The sequence below is a fragment of the Gossypium arboreum genome, chromosome 13 (assembly GCF_025698485.1).
Source record: "Gossypium arboreum isolate Shixiya-1 chromosome 13, ASM2569848v2, whole genome shotgun sequence".
NCBI classification, from domain to species: domain Eukaryota; kingdom Viridiplantae; phylum Streptophyta; class Magnoliopsida; order Malvales; family Malvaceae; genus Gossypium; species Gossypium arboreum.
Window position 1 is genome coordinate 58,414,885 of NC_069082.1, and position 17,664 is coordinate 58,432,548.

At 38.6% G+C, this 17,664-nt stretch overlaps 1 long non-coding RNA gene across 1 annotated transcript; it reads left to right on the plus strand.

The window, feature by feature from the left end:
- Window positions 1–4,560: 4,560 nt before the first annotated feature.
- Window positions 4,561–6,694, plus strand: LOC128286635 (uncharacterized). Its single transcript, XR_008277253.1, has 2 exons — window positions 4,561–4,663; window positions 6,466–6,694. It is a non-coding gene; the product is annotated as an uncharacterized LOC128286635 (long non-coding RNA).
- The last annotated feature ends 10,970 nt before the right edge of the window (window positions 6,695–17,664 follow it).

Genomic DNA, 17,664 nt, shown 5'->3' on the forward strand with positions numbered 1-17,664 from the left:
GTATTGACATGAAACTAACATGATGATTGAGTGTATGTGATGTTGAAATTACACCATGCATGTTAGCATGAATATCTAATATGGTTGTATGCTAAACAACCGGTAAGTTTACCTTCCTGTTATCCGGACTTACTAAGCATGTAAATGCTTACCCCCTTTCATTTCCCTTGTCTTACAGAGCTCGAGGACTCGTGAAGATTGGAGGAAGGTTGGAGCATTGTCAACACTGTCAACTAGTCTTGCTTGGGTATATAAAAACTTTTATTTCGTTATAATGCCATGTATAGGGTTCTTGATCATTTTGTTATATGTGTCATTTGGCTAGCCAATGTATAGGCTTGAATGATATACTTATTCATTTTGTATATGGCCATGGGATATGGCTCATTTCGATGTAGGTTGTAAACCTACTAATTGTGCATGGTTATGGTTAAATGTTTCATGTGATGGTTAAATGTGGTATATCATGAATGGACATGTAAAATGTGGCCAACTCATTTGGAGATGGTTAGGTCATAATTGGCAATAAGTTATAAAATGAGCCAAGTATAAAATGTGATTATTGAAGCGGTAATCCTTAATACAAAAAGGATAACCTAGCATGTGTTAAACCAATGAGATGAGGTTAACATGCAATAGACTATGCCAAGGTGGATTATGGACATATTTAGGCCATGTTAAATACCATTGAAGTTTATAAATATGTATGGATGTTGGGGGTGACCATTGGCTTGGAAAATAGCCTACAAGAAGGTACACACTAGTAGACACACGGGCATGTGTCTAGGCCGTGTGTCTGCCCCTTGGGCGTGTTGCTCAGCCGTGTGTCCCCTACATCATGAATTTTTAGGTCAGCATGCATGGTAGTAAACACACGGGCAGAGACACGGCCGTGTGTCTCAACTGTGTGGAGGACATGGCCTTGCACACGAGCGTGTGGCTTGGTCGTGTGCCTCTAGATGGATGATAACATCATAAACAGAGTGTCAAAGTTTTGGGTACGGGCGATAACACAGGCGTGTCTAGGCCGTGTGAGGGACACGGGCCAGGGACATAGGCGTGTGTTCGGCCGTGTGAAAACCCTTGTAGGTACGAAATGAAAAATAAATTCCAATAACTCAACTCAGGTAAGGGACACGAGCGTGTCCCAATGCACACGGGCATGTGCATTGCCTCCACACGGGCATGTGAGGCTTAAACCTAGAAATTCCCTAAAGTTTTCTAAAGTCCTTGATTTTGTAACACCCCTAACCTGTGTCCGTCGCCGGACGGAGTCTCAAGGTATTACAAAATGAAATACAATCTTAAACAAATATATAAGTATTATATAATTAATCGTAAACACAAGTCTAAAGAGTGACTCAAAATTTAAATCATAAAATAACACATCTCTAATGAAAACATTTTCACGTCATAGGTATAAATAATAGATACGTCCTTCACATGTAATAAAATAAATATATATATTGCAATACATACTCACAACTTACATTTGTTTATCATTTTCTATAATCATATGAATAAGGTAATATGCTCCCGTAATCATAAACTCTTGATAGATATTCAAGGCAAACAAAAACTTAAATAAAATAGCAAGTCAAATGCCATATGCGCATGTCATGGTTTAAATGCACAAACGTACTGCAAAGTTTATATCATGCGTATTCTATCCTCCTTATACCCTAGTTTCATGACTTATAAAAATTCCATAACTTTAACAATGCACTATATAACCGAATACACATGTTATCAAGCAAGCCGAATGTATATTATTATTGTGTTCTTAGTATAGGCTTAATATAGAACAAAACATTTATGTATTACTTATTTATCATGAATTCATGCAAGGTGCACATTTAATCCAAGTGCCAAGTTGTACTTAACATTTAAACATCAAATATATATTTATATATATATATATATATATATATTATATATATATATGTATATATATATCAAGTAGTCGACTAGATTAATCATGAACCACATGCATGATTTGTCACTTCATAAACAAACTAAATGAGCTAGATTATAGCTACCCCTCATTTAAATAATGCCACATTTAATATCCTCCATCACACAATTAATAAACATACATTATACTAATACTATTTCATGGCCGAATCTCTATACCTAGGATCACTTATGTATATAAGCTTCCATTATCCTTTTACCAACAAATAAATTTGTTAAAATGCTTTAACCAAAGACATGTAGATTGAGGCTAAACATAGCAACTAAATTCACATACATATTGCGTAATAATATGAAACACATACATACCTATCTAATTAACTTATGACCAATTTTATCATGTCAAATTTAAGATAATAAACTAAACTTGATATATAATCACCTAGCACAATTTGTATATATATATTCATGGCATACGGCATATCAACCAAAATAGACCTCAACCACAACTAAGCTGAAATCAAGTCAAGCAAAATAATTAAGCCATTTACACATGGCTAATTTACAGCATTTTCAAGATATTCAATCCCAAAACTAGCCTATACATGCCATAATAAAAGTTTAGCTTAAAGGTACCAAAACAGTAGATAGTGTGATGAGATTGGCTGACAATCCCCGAACTTGTAGCTTGACTTCAAGATCTATAAAACAGAGTAACATAAAATATAGAATAAGCTATCGTAGCTTAGAAGCTATAAGTAAATAAACAGCTCAGTAACATATACAAAATGATAAAATACTACATTTCCATGTGCAAAGCTGCCTTAGCCGAATGCTTCCATGAACATATTAGCCAAATATCAATCGGCTTCCTAAGTTAAATTATCAATATGTAATCCATTCCACAAGTATACATATTTATATAAGCTCAAGAATTCATTTAAAACATCACATACACAAAGTATATCCATAGCCTATTATAAACATGATTGCATATAAATGTATATCCAAGGATCATTTTCATAATATCCACACCACTTGTTCAAGCCGAATACACTTAATTTAAAACATGGAAACTCATGCTTTATGTCATATATAACTTATTTTATCAAACAAGTCATATACAAACCTTATCATTGAAAACTAGCAAGCTAATCCATACCTGTCACTTCTTTTGTTCATTTAACACACCCGATCACAATTTACCTTTTTGCCCTATGAACCATTCAGAATTGGATAAGACACTAAGATAATCATATAATTCGTACAATGTCAACGTCCCAGACATGGTCTTACATGTAGCCAAATATCGATGCCACTGTCCCAAACAGGGTCTTACTCCTAAACACATATCGAAATCACAAATCGATGCCATGGACTTACTCGCACACATATATCAGAATCCTATGTCATGACATATGTATCCTAACTATTCCTAAGGTTCATACGGGGCTTTCAGACGTTGTATCTCGGTCGAATCGAACTCAGAAGTGTGGTAACCATATTCAAACACATTCGGATATAGCATAATTTAATCATAATATTTCATAACAGCATGTAATTACAACATTAAACTACCAATAAACCCGTCTATTTGCTTATAAACTTACCTCGGGCGAAACAAAACAGAATCGGGTAGCTAGTCGACAACTTTTGTTTTTCCCCGATTCAAATCCGATTTCTTTGGTTCTTGATCTAAACATATTCAAATTAAGCTCATTCAAACATATTTTCATTCAATTTAGTCCAAAAACACATAAACAGGAAAATTACCATTTTACCCTTAACATTTACAATTTTACAAATTAGTCCCTATTGCACAAAACAAAAAATACACAAAATTTCAAAACACCCATGTTAGGCTGAATAGTACCCATGCTCATACAATTCCATAAATTTTTTCAATTGCACATTTTAGTCCCTCAAATCATCAAAAACTCCAATACAAAATATGTTAATCTAAAACATATCTTTCATTTTTCATCATCAAAAAACAAAATTCACAAGCTATCAACAATGGCACATGTAACACCCCGAATTTGGGCCTAGAAGTATTGAGCCTTAAGTGTGGGTCCGTAAGGAGGTTGTATATAGGTATTTAATTGTGCAATGAAATGACACAATTAAATGTTTACTTTAGTGGTTAATGGCCCTGAGAAGTGTTAGAGAAATCTTGGGTTCAAACTTGGGCTTTAGCAAAATTTTGGTATTAAGTGAAAAAAAAACCTAGATGCTTGGATGAGGGTTTTTAAATTATTGTGTTAAATAAATGACACAAGGAAGCTTGTAGTCTAGTGGTTGTGGCGTCATTAAGGTTGTGTGGGAGCCTGGGTTCAAGCCTTGGCTCTTGCAATTTATTTTGGTTTTTTAAGGAACTGGACTTTGGCCTTTAGACCTTATAATTAATTGGGGATAAAATATGACACAAAAAGAGCCTGTGGTGAAGTGGCAAGGTGGCGTCATAGAGTTGGCAAGGAGGTCTAGGGTTCGAAACTCATGGCAATCAAAGAGCATTTATTTTGGTAACAGGGGGCGGCAAGAGTTGGTGTTGAATTTAAACTCTGATGTTGGAGGATCCCACATTGGGAAGCTAACATAAGAGGGATCTGGTCGGCTTTAAATAGAGAGAACCATGAGGAGAGTAGAGGTACCTTTCTTGGCTGATCCCTTTCGCTTTATGGCGTGCTCGTTTGGGTTGGGCGTCGGCTAAGAGTGCTCGGAGCGTCGATTAACTCCAGTCTCCAATCAGGTGTGTATTTCTCACTATTCTAGCTGTAAGATGGCTACTTCGAGCCACGATGGGCCGAAAGGGGCTATGTGGGCCCAATGGGCCTACAGGCCCAATTGGATAAGTTGTTTGATTGTGTAGTAAATATTGGACTAGGCTAGGTGAATCTCATATTTGTGGCTAGATTTGGGCTAAAAGGGCCACACGAGCGTGTGGGCCCATTTGGGCCGAGAATGCACTTTAGGGCCATTTGTATTGTTATCCCTATTTAGAATACTTTAGTTTACCAATTACTGAAATGCCCTCAATTTGTAAAATTACCGTTTTACCCTCGATTTATAGAATTACCGTTTTACCATCGATTTATAAAATTACCATTTTACCCTCGATTTATAAAATTACAATTTTACCCTCGATTTACAGAATTACCATTTTACCCTCGATTTATAGAATTACCATTTTACCCTTGATTTATAGAATTACCATTTTACCCTCGATTTATAGAATTACCGTTTTACCCTCGATTTATAGAATTACCATTTTACTCTCGATTTATAGAATTACCGTTTTACCCTTGATTTACAGAATTACCATTTTACCCTCGATTTATAGAATTACCGTGTTACTCTCAATTTATAAAATTACTGTTTTACCCTTGATTTACAGAACTACCGTTTTACCCTCGATTTACAAAATTACTAAAATACCCTTGGTTTACAAAATTACCAAAATACCCTCGATCAGTAAAATTACCAAAATACCCCTGGTTTGTAAAATTACTAAAATACCCCTAGTTTGTAAAATTACCAAAATACCCCTGGCTTGTAAAATTACCAAAATACCCCTGATTTATGAAATTATCGAAATACTCTCGATTTGTAAAATATCAAAATACCCCTGTACGATAGAATTACCGAAATACCCCTGTAAGGTCGAATTACCAAATACCCCTGTAGGGTAGAATTACTAAAATAACCCTGTAGGGTAGAATTACCGAAATACCCCTGTAGGGTAGAATTACTGAAATACCCCTGTAGGGTAGAATTACCGAAATACCCTTGTAGGGTAAAAATACCAAAATACCCCTGTAGGGTAGAATTACCGAGATACCCTTGTGGGGTAAAATTACCATTTTGCCCTTAGAGTGTTAAATGACTATTTTGCCCTTATGGGCAAGTGGTGACTTAATTTGTGTGGTTGTGTTTGATTGTGAATATATGTTGGTGATATGAATGACTTGACTATGATTGTTTGATTCAAATATGGGCATGACATTCTACATACATGACATGTTGCATGGGTTGGGTTTTATAAATGGAGGAAGTGCTAAAAGGGCTATGCCCTGCCATCAAAAGGGCTTTGCCCGTTTATCAAAAAGAGCTTTGCCCAGTTATTAAAAGAGGCTAGGCCTCTGTTATATGATAAAGCGACTATCTTGCCAATGGAGAGTTTGGTTGGGTGGGTTGAGTTATTCCCCACATGGAAAGCTTGGTTGGTACGGGTGGAGAGTAACGGATGGTGGGTCGAGTAGTCTCCCCAAATGGGCTTGCATACATTCATTGACATTACATGTGATATTGAAATGGGCTTGCATACATCCATTGACATTACATGTGATATTGAAATGGGCCTAAGGGCCATACTGTTTACAGTAAAGGCTTCAGCCCAGTGATATGATTTATGGAAAGGCTTCGGCCCAGTATATGTCAAGACTAAATAGGGCTTTGGCCCAGATTGTACTGATACTGTGTTATTTACTATTTGTTTGTTATTGGGATTACACACTGAGTTTTCGTAAACTCACCCCGTTTCTAACTATGCAGGTAATCCCTAAGCTTAGATGGTTTGGAGCTGCGAGGGACTCGGAGATGGCCACACTACTATTTCTGTTTCTTTTAACTGCAATAAGTAGCCGACTTATTTCTTTATAAATTTTATCTTATTAATATTATTATTTGGTTTTGGGGTGTAATAAGGCCATTTTAATTATTTTTTAGGGATTATTTTATCTTTTACCCTATATTTTTCTAATAACAATATGAGTTAGACCTAGGGCGCGTTTCCAAAATGATAATTGTTTTCAAAATAACGCAACAATACAATTAATCGGTTTATCAAAAATATCTACTTAAATGAATTCCAACTCGTTTTTCTCAAAACCTAACCTAGCACCAAAGTGTGGCAATGGTTGTGGGCATTTCTAGGATTGGATCCAATCAAGAGCTTGGTACTTAAGCAGCCTTCTAGGCTCACCTTCTCTGATGTGATCCGGCTCGGGTAGATGAGTCGAATTCACGTAGTTGCCCGATGTAGTTCGAGAGAGTCGTTCGTGCCTCGGATTTTAGTAATAAAAGTAAAATAATGGATTAGAATAAGCGGAAGGTTTCAAGAAGGGAAAGTTTAGTAATAGGTTCGGTTATGTGTACCAAAGATGGGTGATGGATAAATGAGTCGGTTTGGTTACGAGAAGGAAAAGTTGAAAGATGGGGAATGGAAAAACGAACTCAACATCAGGAATGATTCAACACTAAGAAGTGTCACCCCGTTTCCTATATTGTTAAGGTGAAAAGATGGATAGATGGATAGGTGAACGCCACACCAAGATTGGTGATAAGTTCAAACAAGACGATTGACGCCACTAGCACAAGCCAGATAAGTCTTTCGAAACTTGTACGAGATATGAGAGGAAGCAACCTCACAAGAACAAATGTTCATTAACAATTTTGGCAAAAAGTCCCTTACAATTGAAAGAAAACAAATACTTATAGGCACATAGATGACCATTCAAATTCGGCATCTAGGTGTTCACACAATAATAAAACGTTCACACTAATGTATTAAAATAGTTCATAAATTGCAGATTCATGAACTAGTTGAATGGACACTTTCTTCCCCCTAAGTGTGTGCATGAATGCTTAATCATAAAGAAAGGCTTCAAGTGACTTGTATGTGCACCAAAGGTTGCATTCATCTCCTTGGGACGTTCATGCACTTGTATGGAACATGTATCCTCATAATTAAACTCTTTAATAGCATGTAGGTTCATAAATGGCAGCATGAACCTAGTAAATTCGTTCTCCCCTTTGTGCATACACTTAATTCAATCAATATGTTGAATTATTGAGTTAATTCCTTCCTTTGGATGTTCTTGAACCCATCCATGCATGTGTAGTAGCTTATAGGTCAATTCAAAGTGTAAACAGCTACTTCTTAGCCGAATAAGTGCCTTGGAAAGTTAGGAGACAGCCACCATACATGCACTTAAGCCATTCATGCATTCTATCATCCCATGCATTTAATCCATTCATGGACTAGACTTTAATGTCCATAAATGCATTTGACACATGCATGAATTTGTAGAAACCTTGTAACACCCCAAACTCGTGACCGACGCTGGTGTCGGACACGAGGGGTTAACGGCCAAATCCTCTCAAGATACCAACCAATTTGACATTACCAGTCAGGCTGGAAAACTGCGTCACCGTCGCCTTAAAAATCATATCTCGAGTTTCAAAGCTCGGAAACTGGTTTCATAAATTTTCCCTGAATTTAGACTCATATACCCATCCATGGATTTATTTTTAGAATTTTTGGTTGGGCCAATTGGTACAGTTTATTAGTTAAAGTCACCCATGTTACAGGGATCGACTGCTCTGACCTTCGCGCGTTACAACTTGGATATCTCTCTGTACAGGGCTTTAATACTGGTGCCGTTTGTTTCTAATGAAACTAGACTCAAAATGGAATCTGTACATATAAGGAATGACTCCTAATTCTTTCTGTATAATTTATGGTAAATTTTAAAAGTCGCGACAGGGGACCCAGAAACCGTTCTGGCCCTGTCTCACGAGAACTTTAATATTTCTCAGTATACTGCTCATATGGTCGTTTCGTTTCGTCCATATAAAATAGATTCATCAAGGTTCAGTTCCATAATTTACTCACTATTTAATTATACTTCTACTATTTTTAGTGATTTTTCAATCTCATCTCACTGCTGCTGTCCGCAACAGTTACTGCAGTGACTATGCCAATTTCATGAATTTTCCTTGGCCTTAATTATCCATCATACATGACACAAATTATGGCCACCTTATCAAAATTAGAGTTTCTAAGACTCGTGGCTATAGGTTCTAGCATCCCACTCGACGACCACATAGGCCATTTTCGCATGGCTTAAAGTTTACAACCCACAATTCGACAAAATATAATAGCCTATACATGCCAAATGTTCTTCAACAACAAAAACAATACCACAAGATTTCAGCCGTTGTGATGACTTCAGCGACGGTCCCGATCACGCAAAACAATATGAGTCCGAGAGACCTAAAATGGGTGACAAGAAAAACACCAAGTGAGTTTACAACTCAGTAAGTCATAAGCATTCATCAATCCACTGATAAAGTTACTACTACATGTACAACAAATGAGGCTAGGTACTCGTCCATATCGAATCTATACCATAATACCTCGGACCTTTCGGTCAAATCTCGTACCAATTCATACATCCACATTTCATATTCTACACAACAAGATAATCGAAGCATTTTTACACATTAACTCATTTTCCAGCACAACCATACAATTTCAATCATCACATAGATTTAAGGCTTACCAAATTCAACCCCAAGCATGAACGTATTCTCTATTCGTCATGAGCTCGAGGTACTTACCCGATTCGCTGTCCATACTCAATTCAATGGAGACACACCCTCCATATATACAGAGTATGCACACACAGTGCTTACTACTCGATTTCGCACACTTAGTGCCACGTAATTTAAGCCCTTTTACACAAAGCCATACCTCCCAGCTCGCACACCCAAGGTCAGTATTTTTCCAGCTTGCACACTTAGTGCCATATATTTCCAGCACGCACACTTAGTGCCATATATTTCCAGCATGCACACTTAGTGCCAATCTCGTCACCATACACACGTATTGCCCGCACACATAGTGCCGAAAGCAAACTTTCTACACATTCCACTATTTCTTTTACATTCAACAATTATCCTCATTCCATACACATACAATTTCATTTATACATATATATAGCATTCCATTAAACACAATTGCATAGATTTTCCAATCATTTAAGCAATATCAAACATATGTGCTTAATGACTTACCTTGTGTTCGTAAATAATTCCAAGTCGGCTACTCGATGATCTTCGATTTCCCTTGTTGGACGCCTCTCCTTTAGGATCTTGAGCTTAAACAAATAAATTAGCTCATTCAACCGCTTTGGTACATATATTGGTATCCACATTTTAATGATCTTATGACTTACGGAACGACATGGTAAAATTTTTATCTTACTACCTTACGTTCTTAGCTATTCGCTAATAGCCTTATGCAATTATCATACTATCAATAATCCAATCACATTCATTACTCAAGTATAGTATTTTCACATTCGAAATAATATTACATACAATAGTGATTCTTCTTACTTTGTATTTATGCATCTATTTGATCATTAGTTTAGTTCAAACACCCATACACCAAGATTTATCAAGTTTAGCATGAAACATAACCTTAATCCTCAATGACCACTATGGTCGAAAATCCTAGTCAACCCAAAATCACAATTTCTAACACATAATTGTTCATAACACAATTAAAGCATCCTCTCCATTCCAACACTTCAAGACACATACATTTCCCACAAATCTCCAACTTCATATTCGGCCTTAGTGTACATACACAAGCTGATTTTTTCTTCCTATCATCCAACCTAACTATATGAATATTTAACTAGCTCACACTTCACCCATCCACAATCACTCATTTAACACAAAGAAAATAATCAACTCCTTCACTATCTACCATGGCGAATACTTCATGCACCACCCAAATCCAAAATTTTAACATGGGCTAGTTCAAGAACTTAGTAATCAACTTACATTAAGCTGAAATTTCAAAATCTAACATGAATTACTAACCTTGTTTTGAGCTTAAAGTTGACCGAAATCTCCCTTCCCCCTTTCTTTCTTCAATTCGGCTAAGAGAGAACCAAAGGAAATGAAGCTCTCTTTTTTTTTTCTTTCTTTGCTCCATTCACGGCAAATTGGGGGGGGAGGCATCCACACACTTTTTTTTATTTATTATTTTATTCCCCTTTCTTTTTAATTCCTTTCTTTATTTTAGTATGTCTCCCATAATCCAATTTCTTATTATAATATCTAAGGCAAACAAATATATTGCCCATCATCAATCTAACTTGGCGTACCATAAGGAAAATTTGGCAATTTGACATGCAAGTCCAAGCATTTTCTAATATGTATCAATAGGCCACTTTAACATTAGCCTAGCACATTTCTCAATTTCCTCACATAAGTCATTTCTAATAAATTTCACCTACGAATGACGAAATTAAGGCACGAAATTTTCACATATGTACGTTCATGCACAATAAACATAGAAAATAATAATTAATTATTCTTGTGTCTCGGTTTTGTGGTCCCGAAACCACATCCCGACTATGGTCAATTTTGGGATGTCACAACTCTCCCCACTTAAGAAATTTTCGTCCCCAAAATCTTACCGTAAATAGGCTCGGTATCGCTCTTTCATAGAGTCCTCAAGTTCCCAAGTGGCTTCTTCAATTCGTGTTTATGCCACAACACCTTCACTAACGGGATTTTCTTATTGCGCAACTCTTTTACTTCACGCATCATAATGCGAACCGGTTCCTCTTCATAGCTCAAATTAGGTGAATCTCAATCTCGGATGGAGCAATTACGTGCGATGGATCGACCTATATCGTCAAGCATCGAGACATGAAAACATTGTGAATCTTTTCGAGCTCGGGGCAAAATCAAACGATCTGCGATCGACCGACTCGTTCGGATATCTCATATGGCCCGATGAACCTCGGGCTCAATTTGCCCTTACGGCCAAATCTAAGCACTTTCTTCCGTGGTGAGACTTTGAGAAATACCTTGTCTCCAACCCGATATTCAATATCTTTTCTTTTCAAATCCGCATACGACTTTTGGTGATCCGGCGACTTTCAAACTTTCACGAATTACTCGAACTTTTGCTCGGCATCCTTAACCAAATCAACCTCAAGATTTTTCCTTCATGAAGTTCACCCGAATAATGGGTACGGCATTTACGATCGTATAAAGCCTCGTAAGGCGCCATCTTGATACTTGATTGAAAGCTATTGTTGTAAGCGAATTCAACCAAAGGTAAATACCATTCCCATGCACCACTAAACTCAAGGATGCAACATCTCAACATATCCTCGAGTATTTGAATTATCCGTTCGGATTGACCATCGGTTTGGGGCTGAAAAGCAGTGCTAAAATGCAGTTTGGTACCCAAAGCCTCTTGCAATTTCTTCCAAAACCGTGACGTAAATCTTGGGTCTCTATCCGACACGATAGAAATAGGTACCCCATGCAATCGAACAATTTGGGAGACGTATAATTCTGCCAACTTATCGAGCGAAAAATCCGTGCGGACGAGGATAAAATGAGCGGACTTGGTCGGTCTATCAACAATGACCCAAACCGAAGTCTTTCTTATTACGAGTCAATGGTAACCTGGACACAAAGTCCATTGTTACTCGATCCCATTTCCATTCGGGTATCATGATCGGTCAAGTAATCCCGATGGCACTTGATGTTCCACTTTCACTTGTTGACATATCGGACACTTTGAAACAAATTGAAATGTCTCGTTTCATACGGGCCACCAAAATTGGCGTTTGGTCATTGTACATTTTAGTACTACCCGGTGGATTGACATTCGACTACAATGGGCTTCATTTAGAATTATCGAAATAAGTTCAATTCTTTGGAACACAGACGACTTCGAACCTCAAACAATCGTCATCATCAATTTGAAACTCGATTCCTTGTTCGAACACACTCACCCGTTTTGCAAGCAACTCCTCATCAACTTTCGAGCTTCCCGAATTTGATGAGCCAACAATGGTTTGGCCTTTAATTCGGCTACTAGCACATTGTCGGGTAGAATAGACAAGTGTACATTCATCGCTCAGAAAAGCAAGCAAGTGATTTCCGACTTAAGGCATCCGCAACCACATTAGCCTTTCGGGTGATAATCAATGACGAGTTCATAATCTTTTAACAACTCGAGCCATCGTCTTTGTCGCAGATTTAAGTCTCTTTGAGTCATCAAATATTTGAGACTTTTGTGATCCGAATACACATGGCACTTCTCACCAAATAAGTAATCTCGCCATATCTTTAAGGCGAACACGATGGCAGCCAATTCGAGATCATGGGTTGGATAATTTTTCTCATGTGGCTTTAATTGTCTCGACGCATAGGCCACAACTCGACCTTCTTGCATCAATATGCAACCTAACCCAAGTAGGGAGGCATCACTATAGATGACAAACTCTTTGCCGATTCGGGTTTGTACTAGAACCGAGCTTTAGTCAAATGGGTTTTCAATTGGTCGAAACTTTTTGACACTTTTCCGTCCATTCAAATTTGACATCTTTCAAGCGGTTTTGTCATGGGTGTGGCTATCATCGAGAATCCTTTTACAAACCGTCGGTAATGTAACCAAGCCCCAAAAGCTCCTAACTTCGGTAACATTCCTTGGAGGTTTCAATTGACTATGGTCAAATTTTGTTCGGGTCCACCACGACACCGTCACGGACACCACGTGCCCCAAAAAGCTAACCTCTTTCAACCAAAATTCACATTTATTGAACTTTGCGATAATCGCTTATCTCGTAAGATTTGCAATACTAGCCTTAGGTGTTCAGCATGTTCGGTTTCATCTCTCGAATAGACCAAAATGTCATCGATAAATACAATTACGAACCGATCCAAGTATGGCTGAAAATTTTATTCATTAAATCCATAAACACCGTAGGGCATTAGTGAGCCCAAACGGCATCACCAAGAATTCAGTAGTGACCGTACCTTGTTCTAAAAGCGGTTTTGGGTATGTCCGATTCTCGGACCCTCAACCGATAGTATCCCGACCTCAAATCTATCTTTGAAAACACCGAGGCTCCTTTAATTGATCAAACAAATCGTCAATTCGTGGCAACGGATATTTATTCTTTATGGTCACTTTATTGAGTTGACGGTAGTCGATGCACAACCTCATGCTTCCGTCCTTCTTTTTCACAAACAATACTGGTGCGCCCATGGAGAAAAACTCGGTCGAGCGAAACCTCTATCCGTCAATTCTTGCAATTGAACCTTCAATTCCTTTAACTCCGTTAATGCCATACGATCGGAGCTATTGAGATCGGCGTAGTGCGGTACAACCGATGCTTAATTCCACTTCTCGAACCGGTGGCAATCCGGCAACTCCTCCGAAAAACATCTAAATACTCACAAACCAATCGATACCGATTCGAGTTTCTTTTAGTCTCTTTACTTTCCAACACATACGCAAGGTATGTTTCACACCCTTTTCACATATCTCCGGCGGTCATAGAAGATATTATCGCCGGCACTCCTTTCAAATCAAGAGACTCGACTCGGACTACCTCATTATTTGCACTCCTCAAAATAATGGTTTTCCTTTTCGCATCCACCTTGCATCATGTACGGTCACCACCCATACCAAGAATAACATCGAATTCATCAAATAGTAGAAGCATCGGATCGGTAGGAAAACAGATTCTCGAATTATTAGGGGCATCTCTTGCACACTTTATCAACGAGTGCGTATTGACCCAAAGGGTTTGACACTCGAATTACGAACTCGAGAGACTCAGCGGTAGAGTCTTCTTGGATGCTAAAGTTTCACATACATATGAATGAGTAGAGCGGGGTCAATCAATGCAATCACACTAGTATCAAAGAGAGTAAAAGTACCGGTGATAACATCGGGGAGGATGCCTCCTCTCGTCTTGCGGATGGCATATGCTCTAGCAGAGCACGGGTCTCGGATCGGACAGCCAGTATTAGAGGCTCCTCTCGATTACCACCCCTACCTCCAGAGATTCTCGGGGCCTACCTCCGATCGTCGTTCCACTAGGTCTTGCACCTTGCGTCTTATTCCTCTCATCTAGCTCCGTGCAATCTCTAATGAAGTGGTCCTTCAACCGCATCCATAACAGCCCTATTAATGACTTACCCCAACATTCACCTAGGTGTCGTCTTCCACATTGGGGCATTCGGTCTCTCTTGACGATTATTGCCCACACTAGCTACCGAAATAGCTCGGAGTCCGTCAATGGTCGGGCTCTAATGGAAATTCCCGATCGTCCTCGACTTCTCGGTGTCCTCCTGAACCTCTTTACAGTAGAGAATGGAGCTTTACTCGTCGATCTTTTACGGTAATCTCTTGCTTCAAATTCAGCCTTCTTCTTCTCCTTCCCAAGTTCTTCCACCTTGCAGGCTCGTTCGACTAGTGTCACGAACTCCTTTATCTCCAAAATTCCCACTAGTAACTTTAACTCTTCATTCAATCCTTCTTCAAATCTTTTGCACATCGCAACCTCATCAGCCACACACTCCAAAGCATACCGACTAAGTCTTACGAACTCATGTTCGTATTCGAGATCTGATCATCCGGCCTTGCTTGAGTTCCAAGAATTCCTTACGCTTCGATCGATGAACTGTTGACTAATGTATTTCTTTCAAATTGGATTGAAAGAAATCCCAAGTAACTCGTTCATTTGGGACTATGGAAATTAAAGTCCTCCACCAATAGTAAGTGAGTCTCGCAACAAGGATATAGCACACTTAAGACATTCATCGGTGTGCATGACAGTTCATCTAACACTCTAATGGTGTTATCGAGCGTAACTTCGGCCTTTTCGGCATCATCAAGAACTATGGCCTTGAACTCCTCATTGCACGCTTCCTAATCAAGTCCACGGTGGTTTACTCAGCCTCACAGGATCAATGAATCGGAGGCATTGCGGGCTCTTGGGGTGGAGTATTTAAATTCGGGAATGGTTGGACAGCCGGATTGGTTCGGGCATATTGCGACCCACTCATTCATCATGGTGAAGAAGGCTTGTTTCGCCTTCATTTTGATTATTCGCGGATGATCGAGGCTCAACAGGCGGTGTCCCTTGCGCGGAGCAGCCGCTACACTTTCAACGTCATCCGCCAAGGGTCTCTCTACCCCGGGTTCCATTGCTAATCAAAACAAAAATTTCAACCGTCAGAAGTCATCACATTATTAAGCACTAACAATTTGGCATGTATAGCTAGACTCACACGCGCTATGGTAGTCCTAGAACCGACTAAACTATAGCTCTGATACCAATAAAATTGTAACACCCCAAACTCGTGACCGACGCCGGTGTCGGACACGAGGGGTTAACGGCCAAATCCTCTCAAGATACCAACCAATTTGACATTACCAGTCAGGCTGGAAAACTGTGTCACCGTCGCCTTAAAAATCATATCTCGAGTTTCAAAGCTCGGAAACTGGTTTCGTAAATTTTCCCTGAATTTAGACTCATATACCCATCCATGGATTTATTTTTAGAATTTTTGGTTGGGCCAATTGGTACAGTTTATTAGTTAAAGTCACCCATGTTACAGGGATCGACTGCTCTGACCTTCGCGCGTTACAACTTGGATATCTCTCTGTACAGGGCTTTAATACTGGTGCCGTTTGTTTCTAATGAAACTAGACTCAAAATGGAATCTGTACATATAAGGAATGACTCCTAATTCTTTCTGTATAATTTATGGTAAATTTTCAAAGTCGCGACAGGGGACCCAGAAACCGTTCTGGCCCTGTCTCACGAGAACTTTAATATTTCTCAGTATACTGCTCATATGGTCGTTTCGTTTCGTCCATATAAAAATAGATTCATCAAGGTTCAGTTCCATAATTTACTCACTATTTAATTATACTTCTACTATTTTTAGTGATTTTTCAATCTCATCTCACTGCTGCTGTCCGCAACAGTTACTGCAGTAGACTATGCCAATTTCATGAATTTTCCCTTGGCCTTAATTATCCATCATACATGACACAAATTATGGCCACCTTATCAAAATTAGAGTTTCTAAGACTCGTGGCTATAGGTTCTAGCATCCCACTCGACGACCACATAGGCCATTTTCGCATGGCTTAAAGTTTACAACCCACAATTCGACAAAATATAATAGCCTATACATGCCAAATGTTCTTCAACAACAAAAACAATACCACAAGATTTCAGCCGTTGTGATGACTTCAGCGACGGTCCCGATCACGCAAACAATATGAGTCCGAGAGACCTAAAATGGGTGACAAGAAAAACACCAAGTGAGTTTACAACTCAGTAAGTCATAAGCATTCATCAATCCACTGATAAAGTTACTACTACATGTACAACAAATGAGGCTAGGTACTCGTCCATATCGAATCTATACCATAATACCTCGGACCTTTCGGTCAAATCTCGTACCAATTCATACATCCACATTTCATATTCTACACAACAAGATAATCGAAGCATTTTTACACATTAACTCATTTTCCAGCACAACCATACAATTTCAATCATCACATAGATTTAAGGCTTACCAAATTCAACCCCAAGCATGAACGTATTCTCTATTCGTCATGAGCTCGAGGTACTTACCGATTCGCTGTCCATACTCAATTCAATGGAGACACACCTCCATATATACAGAGTATGCACACACAGTGCTTACTACTCGATTTCGCACACTTAGTGCCACGTAATTTAAGCCCGCACACACAAGCCATACCCTCCGAGCTCGCACACCCAAAGGTCAGTATTTTTCCAGCTTGCACACTTAGTGCCATATATTTCCAGCACGCACACTTAGTGCCATATATTTCCAGCATGCACACTTAGTGCCAATCTCGTCACCATACACACGTATTGCCCAAGACACATAGTGCCGAAAGCAAACTTTCTACACATTCCACTATTTCTTTTACATTCAACAATTATCCTCATTCCATACACATACAATTTCATTTATACATATATATAGCATTCCATTAAACACAATTGCATAGATTTTCCAATCATTTAAGCAATATCAAACATATGTGCTTAATGACTTACCTTGTGTTCGGTAAATAATTCCAAG